Source organism: Apteryx mantelli, chromosome 1, assembly GCF_036417845.1.
Source record: "Apteryx mantelli isolate bAptMan1 chromosome 1, bAptMan1.hap1, whole genome shotgun sequence".
Lineage (NCBI taxonomy): Eukaryota > Metazoa > Chordata > Aves > Apterygiformes > Apterygidae > Apteryx > Apteryx mantelli.
This window is the reverse complement of record NC_089978.1, coordinates 215,890,990-215,903,505: the sequence shown is the minus strand read 5'-3', so window position 1 is coordinate 215,903,505 and position 12,516 is coordinate 215,890,990. Positions and strand designations below refer to the sequence as shown.

General features: G+C 38.6%; 1 protein-coding gene across 2 annotated transcripts in view; it reads right to left on the bottom strand.

The window, feature by feature from the left end:
* The window catches only part of USP6NL (USP6 N-terminal like), a 118,839-nt gene that overhangs the window by 92,605 nt on the left and 13,718 nt on the right, over positions 1–12,516 (bottom strand). The window lies entirely within an intron of this gene.

The window sequence follows — 12,516 nt, the reverse complement described above, 5'->3', positions numbered from 1 at the left end:
TCTCATGATAGAGCAAATGAAATCTAATCTGACTAGCGGCATGAGTCACAGCCAGAACAAAAACCAACTCTGGCCTATGTTAGTAGTAAACAATTAGACCGAGCAGCTTTGGTGAGTGTTCAGCTACACCACCAAAACCCCATCTCAGCCACAAAACATTAAGAATTGGTTCTCTTTAAGTAACATTCTGCAAGTCTTCCTTCTGCAAGGACCAAATCTTCCTCTCTACAGCAGCTATGCTTACCGCAGAAGCTTGTTTTAAAGCCTATTACTGAACCATGGATGCAAGAAACAGGCTCTTGGCTAATAACTGCGTTTCTAGGCCTCAGCAGGAAAATAAGCTTTGGGGAAACTGGAGGGAGGGGGAAATCCTTCCCTTCCCTCCCCTCCCCCCCCCACAGTATTTACAAAAATTATGATGTTGTGGCAGACATTCATTCAGTTTTAAAGAGGAAAAAGTTTAAACCAGGTACGACACATGAAATACACAATTAATACCTTATTTTAGTTTGTAACCTCTCGCTCCTGAGCGCGAGTTGAGCACCCGCTGCAGGATACGCTCCTCCGCTGCCCCTGCGCTGTGCCCACTTCTGGAACATCTGCTCAGACACTTCCAATTTCAGTTCCTTGAGTTCCTGATTTTCACGATAAGGGACAGAGATTTTTCACCGAGTTTTATTCGCACATGTCGAGAACAATGAACTTCAGACTTTTACCCAATAAATCACCTTCTCGTGACAAACACGCTTTTTAAAGGGAAGAAGAGGATGCACCTGAAGAACGAGGTTAAAACCCTTTAACACTGACCAACTATTTGAAAGCACGTTGGTAAACACTTCACATATCATCCATCACGTCTCAGTGAAATCACCTCGCATTCACACTGGGCTTCCTAGCAGCTCTTCCTTTACAAACACATTTTTCCATTTACTGAAAACAATAATGAGAATGAGTCATTTCTCCAGAATACAGTCCTTCACATACACCAGATGCCTAATGCTGCCGCAGTGAAATTAAACTAATGCCTACTCAGATGGCTGTATTTATCGCAGAAGTCTGTCAGCATTTTGCATCTTTCAAAAAAAATTCAGAACATTCTGAAGAAAACATTTACAAAATGTCAAGATCTTAACATTGCTCATAAAAAACGTACTACCAAATTCTATAAGAATCAACATCTAATTAGCTCGGTTACCAGCAGCTTGAGAACATCAGCTGAACGACAACCAAAAATTAGTCTTTTAACAAGAGAGAAAGAAGAAAAAAAAAACAAAACCTCAAAGCTTTAGAACTGAGAAAATGAGTATTTCCTTATGTTTTTCCAGCTTTCACTTCCAATTCAGTGGAATCAGTTTCAATAATAAAAGATAACCACCCCAAACCTATAAAAAGATCTATTTAAAACCAGTCCTTATACTAATTCTATGAAAGTCGAGCCTCATTAGCTGGCCACACTCAAAACAGACAAACAGAACTGCTGTCCCCCGCCTTAACTCTTCTGTGTAACAAGTGAAGCCCAAGTGCACAAATCAAAAAAAGAAAATGAACGGAGAATTGAAATCAAGAAATTCACGCTGATGAAGTTATGCAATAAAATTGCCAAGTGGGATGTTCGACCAAATCATTACAAAAGCTAAGGAAGCAATTAGGAAGCTTGGTTTTATGAAATGCATGCTTCTTTTCAAAATAGGAGGATAAAAGCGGAGCCCAATTCTACCTTTGCTCCCTTTGTTTTTACAGGGGTGTTTTGTTAACTGATTCAGTCGAATTACAGTAGCCTGACGTTATTAGATGAGCGATTTAAAATAAAGGTACTCGCCTTTTGCCGCAGATGACACATAAGGGAAGAAGAGAACACTGACATAGTAACAGGCAGACACAGATGCTACAGGTCCTAAATTATTCATGATCTATTCAATACAAAAGAAAGCGGTCCCAAAAAATTAATTCCGGTAAGAAATAAATGCAGTTTTTAGAACATCTTAATAAATTATTTTATTCCCCTTACAAACTACATGTTCGGCAACTGAAAATATTTAAAAGTAAAAATGAACTGTGAAAAAAGAAAGTGTTTAACAAGTTCCTAATTAGATAAATATGCCAGATACCACAAAGGAGGGCACTACTTTAGAGAAGAAAACACAACAAGCATTCAACAGCCTGAAGAGAACAAGCAAAGCATTTAACATCAATTAATTTCAAACAATGACCAAGTATTTCAACTGTTTCGTACACATGCAAGAGCCATTTCGGATTCTGAAGTTAGTTGTAATCTAGAAATAATCTAATTGTAAAACCGAAACAGCAGTGCAGCTGTGTATTTTCAGTCTCTCATTTCCATAAGTACTGAAGGAGCCTATTTTTACTCTTACTCTCATTCAGAATACTTAAAGATTTGAAAAACTATTCTGATGGGATTACACAGCGTATGGATGCTACTTTCACAGCCACAGCTACCCAGACAAGAAACATCTTTTTAGCGCAGAAAAGGAGAGAAAAAAGATCTTTAGAAGCATCGCAGCAGTTACAAATGCTGACACAAACTCCAGCTTCAGCATAATAAATGTCACCAGGCTCCTCGTCAGGAAAGCTGCAGTGGCAAAACGATAATAATTGGGCTCAATAGAGTTCAAAGCCCAATTACGGTAGCTGTATACACCACAACAGAGAACATTAAGTATCGAGTATGCACTCAATTGAACTATAATCAAACTGCAGAATATTTCTGATTTACAGCAAGTCACTCGGAACGCTGAATTCATCCCAGCGCTGCGCCTACCTTTCTTAGCAGCATCTGCTCTCCGTCTCGCTGGTGACACCAGATCCTTTACAATCTGTAGCACTTGAATCATTGCTCCGTCGCAAGATCAAAGGGACGAGATCCTCCTCGAAAATTCCAACAGGTTTCATTACGGCACGTTATTACATGGCCGTCTTCAATAGGCTCGAGCAAAACTGATGCAAGGACAACTCCTCTACCTTGCAGAGAGAGATTTCTGCCTGGCGACTCTGCAGACCAGGGTGATGGATTTAAAGTGACTTCAGCACATGGAGACAAAAAACAAAAAAAAACAACCCACAAGCAGTCCTAGGTGTATTTCTACAGAACCTTTTCAAACCGTTTACTGAGGAGAACGCATACTGATTTCTCTAAGTGTAAAGGAAAGATTTGCACCACAAAGTGACTGAAGAAAACACCTCCTGAAATGCAAGTTGACGGAAACAACATCATCCCCTAGGCTTAGGGCTCAAGAAGCATGTCTGCATCTTATTTTAAAGCATGTATCAACCGAGGAATTTCTATGTAATGTTTTAAGAGAGCTGCCGGCGCAGAGCAGAACGACTGTTAAATCTACTAGCAGAACCAAAAATAAATCCAGCCTGCTCAACTCCACCAGGCATGTGCAAGCACCTGCTGCAAAGAGGCATTCATTGCTTTTCCTGCCCTTCAAACACACACCTCCGACACTCCTGTACGTGCCCAGCATTCTCGCACCCCGGGATGGATGCCGGAAACGCTAGGAGTGTTGCAGGCGTTCTTCTCTCGCTCGCCGCCAGAGGTGCAGAGAACAGTTTCAACTCAGGTATTATCATTACCTCTGGCAGGTAATTTCAACAAACGAATTGCAGTATGTGCCCAACAGCATTTTTAATGCCATTTGGAAGATGTACAAAGACACTGCAGAAATCCCTTCTGTCAAAGTATGCTGCAGAGCTAGCAAAAAAAACCATGAGAAATCGTGTTTTATCCAGTTGTGTTAAATAACTGTCAGCCCTGAAGACCTTCTGTGAATGCTTTCGGAAACCGAATTCCTACAAAGGATGGCGAGGCCTTGTCGACCCAAAGAGCGCAATTTAGGAAGCCAACTACATTTTCCAGGAAAACCATAACATTAGAGCAAACCGCAGGCTGCAACCGAGGCACAGCAAGACGCACTCTCTGGCCTTTAGACCTTCTGTTCCCATCGCTTAAGTGTTAGCTGGGGGGAGAGAGGTCATCTCTTTCCATTTCCAGCTGCAGATCACAAGCATCTTGGATTCTGGATTTGCTGGTGTGCTTATCCACATGCACATCGGTCTCTTGAAACGCATACAGTGTCGGCACAACAAACTGCTTTATTATATTAGTCTCATTTCCGCTCTGCCTGTTAATCCACCTCTGCCAGAAGTAATAATATTCCAGAGTACGATCATATTTGGCTTGGCAAAACAGAGATGACTGAAATCATTACCTCTGACAAGCTGTCTGATTTCTTCTCCCACCCAGCAAATACTCAAGCGTTTACTCAATAGGAAGCTTAGAGGTTATTACTGTGCAACTGTACTTTATCCCTTCCTGAAAAAGGCTTCCTCAAGTTGTTTGAAATTGAGCTCATAACCCTCTATATTAACAGTAATTTCTAACTCCTGTACATAACCTTAAATTCCAGGTTTCAGGCAAATGACTTTATATTAAAAAAAAAAAAAAAAAACACGCTTAAGTTATCAGAAATGTAATATAATTTTCTGTGATCTGCCTCCCCCAACTATAAACTCAAACCATTTAAGATGCAGAATACAGGCTCGTCTAGTAAAGTTCTTCACTTGTTAATTATTTGGATCTCCGAATTCTTGCTGTAAGAGCTCTTTCACCATTACCTTTCCACAACGCATTCTTTCTTTCTTTAAGCTGGGATATCAAACAAGTTATCTTCAAGTTATATCTTAACTCTAAGGAACATCTTTATTTACAGCTTAATTGCATTAGAAATTTACTCTAAAAGTTGACTAAGTTTATGGTTCACAGAAGAACTCTATTTTTACAGCACTACTAAAATTTTTATGGTCTTTTATATAAAAATGTTAGGATAGAAAAGAAAAAAAATGGGAAGAAATAAGGTAGGATAAAGCCTACAGTAATAACAACACACACTTAGCCAACTAATGCATGAGTATACCTTGCAGATTGTGAAGGTCATTTTTAATTAAACTAATCTCATTTCCAAGTCTCTCAAATGTTGGAATAAGGAGAGGATGGTGGACTGTCAAAGAGCAACATAGGCGAAGACACAAAGACAGAGGGGAATAGAAGGCATGCTTTGTGCTTGCTTTTGTTTCAAAATTATTTCCCTACTCTGGCGAATGAGCCACACAGATAGTAAAAAATAAGTGTTGCACTTCAGTAGCTATGAATGAACATCTAGGAAAGGTTATTCTCTATTGCAAAAAGAGAAACTGCTCCCTTTTCTTAGAAATTCCTGGTCTTGCTGTTAACAAAAATGACAACCTGGAAGAGGATTCTTAGATGATTTGCAGGCTTGCTGGATTATGAAGAGAATGCAAAAGCAGTACTTATTACAGTTGGAGAAAAGCCATTAAAAAGGCTTTTAGCCCATGGTCAGCAGTCCACCTCTCTCCACCAGTGTAAGAATATTTAAGATAGCTGAAGCCTGCTCTGAGCTCTGAAGGGAGATGCACAAGAACTTCAGAACCAGAAAGCGTTTCCACTTACACCTGCCTCCCCCGGCATGCAATAATCTGCAAAGGTGTAACATAGTTTCCCCCTCTTCTTCATTAGAGGAATTCTACTGTGGGGGGGGGGGGGGGAACACAACACACAAAGCTTTAAAGTGATCTTAGGAAACCGCATTCACTGAACACCCTGTTTGCAAAGGGCACGTAAAGGAAGAAAAGAGAGCAAGTCTGAAGCAGGGCCATTCTGTTCTTGATAAACACCATAAGGAATAATTTGGACAAATCACTCAACTTTTGAAGAACCAAAGTGCAAGCTTCGTGGCTGTATTTCATTTTCTTCAAATCCATTTGTACACCTACCAGGACAATAATATTAACCCATGACTCCTGCTTTAAAAGACAGCTCCCTAGATTTTGTCATTTTTGCTACAGAAAAAAAAAAAAAAAAAAAACTTCAAGAAACAAAATACAACTAACTAGCCAAACCACACATCTTCATCCTTCCCTCAGGAGCGGTAACATGGGTATAGCTTACACTTGCTCACCTTGGAATCATGAAAACGAATAGCTATTTCCAGGTAATCCGGCACTATAACTGCCCACTCCCAGAACACACTCTCCTAACAAAACCCAAGCAGTGAGCGAGGATATTCACGGATCAAAAGTTCACAGCGATTCTGACACAGATGCACAAGGTAAAACCAGGAAGAAGAAGAAGAGTCGCATCTTTAGAAGTGCAACAGTTTAACGGGATTCTGGTCAAGGAGAAAGGTAGTGTTAGATACTCAGTGTGCACCAGGCAAGTTTAGCTAGTTAGCTAAGGAATATGCACTTCATGGTGTTGTTGCATTTTGCTTTACTTCCTTAACTTCAGGAGTGAAGAGAATACAGAAATCATGCATAGGTTATCGGCTCGATGAAACAAGTTGGTATGAGAAGAAGCAGTTAACCAGTAAGGGATTTTATGGATCATTGCGTGCAGCTCTTGAGCTCTCCAAACCATAATAAAACAAATGACTTCTATCCTGACTAGTCAACTGCCATCACTCAAAACCAAGAATGCTTCCATTAACGTAATTACAATTAGCTCGTCTTTGAAAGCAGTAATTTTTCATAAAGTGTATTGCCAGAAGGCAACATACAGCACAAAAGACACTGCAGATCTATGGGTCAGTGGAATATTTGTCAAATACCACTTGCAAGAAAACAAACGAACAAAGAGATCAGAATTTAAGTTTCAGAAAATCTCAGCAATATTTTCTCCTTATTCCTCTTATGATCTGAAACATTTATATATTCATGACGCTATAGCCAGGCTTTTAAAAAAAACACCAAGAACCCTCATTAGAGTAATCGCAGGCAGCATTACAGCTACCCAAAAAAGTACCTGTTTGTTGCGCCCTCATTTACAGAAAGGAAGACATAAAAAAAATTGTGCAGGCCTATTGTTCATATGAATGAATGCCCTCAAGCCTTTTTAGTTATTTTTTTTAGATGCAAAGTTATTGTGACATTCTTCTTCCATCAGCTGGCTAGAATTCAGGTCACACACAGGTCCGATCTACCTTCATAATTTTACCTTGTGCTCCCCAAAAAAGAGGGCAGAATTATTAATGTCCTTTTTCCTACCTACTACACTCTAAAAAATAGTTAGGACACCCAAGCTTAAGACCTGACAAACCCAAAGAAACTGAAAGCCCGGAATGCAATGGCCAAAGAGAAATCCAGGGGAAGCAACCACGACAAGACATCAGCCAGAGATCCAAGGGAATTCAAGGGATTTCAAGGGAAGCAGGATCAAGCTGCGAGTCTCGCCGTTACTATCCAGAAAGCAGGTAAGTACAGTATCACGTATGCAAGACTCCTCCTGATATTTGTTTAGTTCTGTGAAAGAGCAAAGTCTGACGTTAGGAGCAGCGGAAGGGGATTTACGAGAGCACGGTTCCACTTGCTCTTTGGCCTCTTCTTTCTACATCCATAAAACGCAGACAGAGCTTAAACACATTACAAAGCCAGTAGGACTATTCATAACAAGGGCTATAAAAAGTCAAGTACCAGCAACAGCAGAGGCAGCTGTTCTTAATGACCAATTTGAATGTCTGACTTAAAAGCTCCAGTTTCCAAAACCACACAGAGCAGCACTGCTTCAGCTTCCCTCCTGTCTTAGCAAGAGATTTTCACTTGGAAAATGAAGCAGATGTTCTTACCAGGAGCAATAAGTATTTTTCAAGCAGGAAAAAGTTTTCAGCATTATGTTAGTTTTAAAGGATTAAGGAAACACAAGTGAGGCACGTGACTTCGGAAAAGACTCTTTAAATGGGAAATATGAGGAACAACATATTGTAAAAACATTTGCATAGCAAGTCCACAGTAAATACTATACCTTTTCTTGCAAAAGAAATATAAATACAGATACAGTATAGCTAGCAATGAAGTCATTGGCTTACTGCCAAAAAAGAAAAAAGGTTAAGTCTCAATAGAAACATTTTGTTTTACAATAGTCCTCTCCGACTTTTCTTGTCACAATTGGTCTTCAAAGGAATGCCTCAAAATAAACAGGCATTGAGCTCCAAGACAGGCAATACATCATGATACAAATTACCATTAGAAGCAGCTATAAAGCAGGTCATCTACCTTTTCTCTTTAATATTTTGAATTAATTTTTCAATCTGTGAAACAAAGCCTACAGTTTTCATTCATTAAATTTCAAATAATCCCCTGTAGCTGGAAAAGCAGAATTCTGGAGCTGCACAGCAATAACTAAAGCACCCCATAAATCTCTGGAACTTAAATTCTGATTTTCAGTATTTTCCACAGACTATTCTTGGGCTGCAATGCATTAAAGTGGATGATGAAAAACATAAAAGAAAAGAAAACCTAATGCCCTCAAGAAATCATACCTGGAATTCTGGCAGCCTTTGCTGGGAAACTGTTGGCACTGGTGATATATCCCAGTTTAACATTCAAGGTATTCATTTTTTAAAGAAAACTGCTTTGGGGTATGTGTTTTGCAAACTTCAAAACAGCCTCCATTAAAAAAAAAAAAAAAATCCAGAGAGTCTTCTGAATGATCCTACAGAGTCAGTAACTGCATATTTCAACGGCATTGTAATTCACTTAGACAATTCTCGTTTGCATTTCTGGCATTTTTGACCCCACTTTTAAAGCATGAAAGAATGGCTACAGCTTTTAAATAAACAGATCTAGATACATGACCCCCTTTTAGAAGAAGTCTTACTGGGAGCAGAAAGATGTTTGATCTAGAAGGCTGGAGAAGTAATAAATAATGGTAGCAGGAAACTGTCTAAGCAAAGTTTGATTAAAGATAATGAGAGGCATTTGTTCACTTTTTTTAATGTCTGTTTTTCTTTACACTTTAAACATACAAGAGTGCTGTTCATTCCATTCAGAACCATTACTCAGACTTCAACAAAGGGTCAATAACATTCATTCCACATGTTCCAGGCAAAAAATTATCAAGCCAAAAAAGAAAAATAAAGATAAATAGTAAGAGCTAAGGGGAGAGAGAAAATACATATGTAGCTAAGTTAGACAGCCATTATTACACATTATTTGAAGTTTTAAGGAAACTACACATTGCAAAATTCTATAGCTGCATAATACTCTCACTTTTTTCCTGTTACTCATGCTCTTTTTTCCCCCCGCCGGCTCTTGCTACAACACATCTTCTGCATGTGGATCTAGACAACGAGACAGACGGCAGCTTTCCCAGAGAACCACAATGAAGACAAGGGAACCACCTGCATATATCACTTTTATCATCCTGCTGATGATACTAGATACTAATGGAGCTCTATATCAGAACTTTCTGTTCAAATATGTCTTGATGCACTGCTCCATAAAATAAATAAATAAAAATAAATAAATCTTGACAGACATGTTTTATACTTATCAACTCTCCCAGCAAAATAAGGGCATTAGTTCGTCTTTGGTTATGTATGTACTGTGAAACTGTACCATCATATTTAAACGTGCAAGTGAATTTATTACTTGTGCAACATCTTTACTCAACTGAACTACACAGTTTGACAACAGTTTAAGAGACTCCCAAAACTCCCTGGATATTCAACGTGTAAAATTTGTCAAAAAGGGTATTTTAGGCTGTAATGCTGAACTCATTAGATATGATACAGAAGTTTATTTGCTTATTTTGGAACTAAGAGATTACAATTGTGTTCAACAAGCAAGATAGAAGAATACAACAAATGTTTTGGAGACCCATAATAAGGATCTACAGTTCTAGAGTTACTCATTATCATAATATCTTCCTCCTCTCCCCCAGCCTCATGTCCTTCAAGAGGCAAAAGGCCACGTTATTTGGTAGAGTAACTTAAGGAAAGCACCAACAAAATGAATTGTTTTTCCTAAACGATATATCCACGTAGCCTATTTTAAATATGTGATGGAATCTGATTTTTAAAAAGGGAAGAAGAAAAAGAGTTAGTAAAAGATCTCATCTCAGTGAACATACACACATCACAGAATTTCACAGTCTCCCTCCCATTATATCCTAATCTTTACACACTTTTAGCTGCATATCATCATAATTTTGAGGTAAAAATTCCATACTAGAAGTCTCAAATAGAAACCAAACATTTACGAAACTGCAAACACTGTAGCAGACAAGTTCAAAAAGGCTATTCCAAACAGAAGGTGCAGCTTTTTGCTCTATGTTTTACATTTCCTGGATTTGGGTCACAGCTGTAATATTCATCTACAAATGTATCTTCAAGCTAAAGGATAATATTAAGAATATTACGTCAAATCTAAATTTATGAAAAGAAACCATACTAGTGATTAAAATAGATTTTTTACAATATTAAAAAAAATCAAAATTATTACTACCCTACAGATGTCAATGCTGAAGTCAAAGCAAATTCATTAATTTCATCTGGCTAAACCTGAGAAAAATGAGCGTGTGCTCAATTCAAGGGAAAAAAAAAAGTTTGCTTTTAACTAAAACCTTTATTTAGTTTCCTGTGGAAAAGGATATCAACACGATTAATAATCTCTGACCTCCCTGAAGCAAAGAAAAACTATACAATTCTGGTGCATGGCTATTTGTTAGCAGGATTAAATCCTCTATTGCATGTAACACTTCTGTGTTGATGAGAAGTAAGATGCAGCTGTCCAGAGCTACCAGGAAGAACATCAGACTTTATTAGTCCATTGCAAAATACAAACATTATTCGCTACACAAAGCAAATTGGTAGGCTGAATAAAAATATTACGGTACGACTTTCTCTTGGCAATAAATTCAAAATATTTAAATAAAAGGTGTTTTTGAAAACTTTGCAATAAGCTAGTCTTCACCCTAAAGAAATATCTATTCATGGGAAATCAGTTTTCCCATTGATGACAAAACTGTTATAAATAAATAGATGATAGGGAAGAAAGATTTTACTGCTTCAGAAGTAACTGGATAAAATTAGCTCAAAGGTCACACAGATCCAAAGCGATCCACCTTCCTTTGTAGGCAAAGGTGTTTTCTGGGTCTGTCTAGTTACTGCAGTTGTGTTTTAATGGGAGACGCCGCTCACTGTTCGTTTTCAGACTTCTGCTTCTGCTCTAAGATTCTGTTCCTTGTCCTTCACTCATAAAAAGCATCGTTTTTCAAAACATATTTTAACTATTGTATTTAAAAATCCCAGCTTAGTATCACAGTTGAATATGAGAGTCATGTTAACCATGATTACTTATGATTAATCCTAGAGTGGTGTTTGGAATATGTATTCTGGTAAGTAACCATAAAGATAACAACTAGCTATCTCTGTTTGGCCTCTGTCTTAAGAATGGATTTATTTAGTAGTAGTGCACTATAACTAGCGTGTTTCGCTTGCTTCAAATGCGAACCTTTTTCCTATGAAGCACAGACACAGCTCAGCTATTAACAAAGAGTTCTCCTATTTCCCCATCAGTGAAAAAACTTGAGGAAAACACGCGGGCATCTTTACCACACGGCTTGCAGATGAGCTGCGCTAGTGCTACCCAGAGGCAGGAGCAGCAGCAGTGTGAAACAGGCACCCGCATTCAGCTTTATTTCAAGACAACCGAACCACCCAACTGAAGAACTGTTCGCTACCTGTTACAGAGCAAAGACGGAGGAATCAGACGTGCCCCAGCGCTTCAGTCTCATCTTAGCAGACAGAAGACGGCAGTATATTTGTTATTCTCCAGAAACTCTCTGCAGCTTTAGAGAATCTAAAACCACGCCAAGTTTCAGCCAGTGATTGTCCATGGTGTGGACAAGAAGGAACTGAACTGCATCACTCTACCCAATATCAGACTCAGGTATTTTGATACCCTATAGCTTCCAGTGGTACTATACCAGCGCTAGAAGAACAGAAAAAGTAGTGCCATCGTCCTCCATCTGCAGCAGATTTATGCTTGCACCTCATCTGTTAGGTTTCATCGGACACCACACAGACGTCAAACGTGGACTTCACACACCATCTAGTAGGTCCACTGAATATAAAGCACCAAAGAAAAACATAAATTAAGGGTTAGTTCTTCAAAATGGATGCTCCACTTAACAGAAAGAAAACAAAGAGCTTCACAGTGAATGTCACACAAATATTGTTTCTTTTTGTTTATTTTAATGCATGGGGCATAAATAAATATTGAAATGTTACTAAAAAGTAACTCATTAGCCTTTGCTCTAAATATAAATATTTTCCTACCACTTATTTAAAGTGCAGGCTCTGGACATTTTTGTCACTGTTTCTGGCACAGAAAAGAGCATGGCAGGGGGAAGGGGGGAAGGAAGCAGCGCGGGAGAGGAGATGGAGAATAAAAAACAAAAGTGGCATTTCCCAGTTTGAGCCTAATCTTTTCAAGGCTAACTGTAACCCTAATTCTTTCTTTCCCATCCCCCGAGACCAACCCCAATACTCTTCAAATATTTTTTACAGTGACTTGATGTAAATGGAAAGAGGGGGAAAAAAAGGAAGAAAAAAGAGAGAAGCTAAAAGCTTGTCTAGTTTTTACAACTAGATAGGAGTAATATAAAACGCAACCTCTCCTAAGGATGTAAGGGAAGCA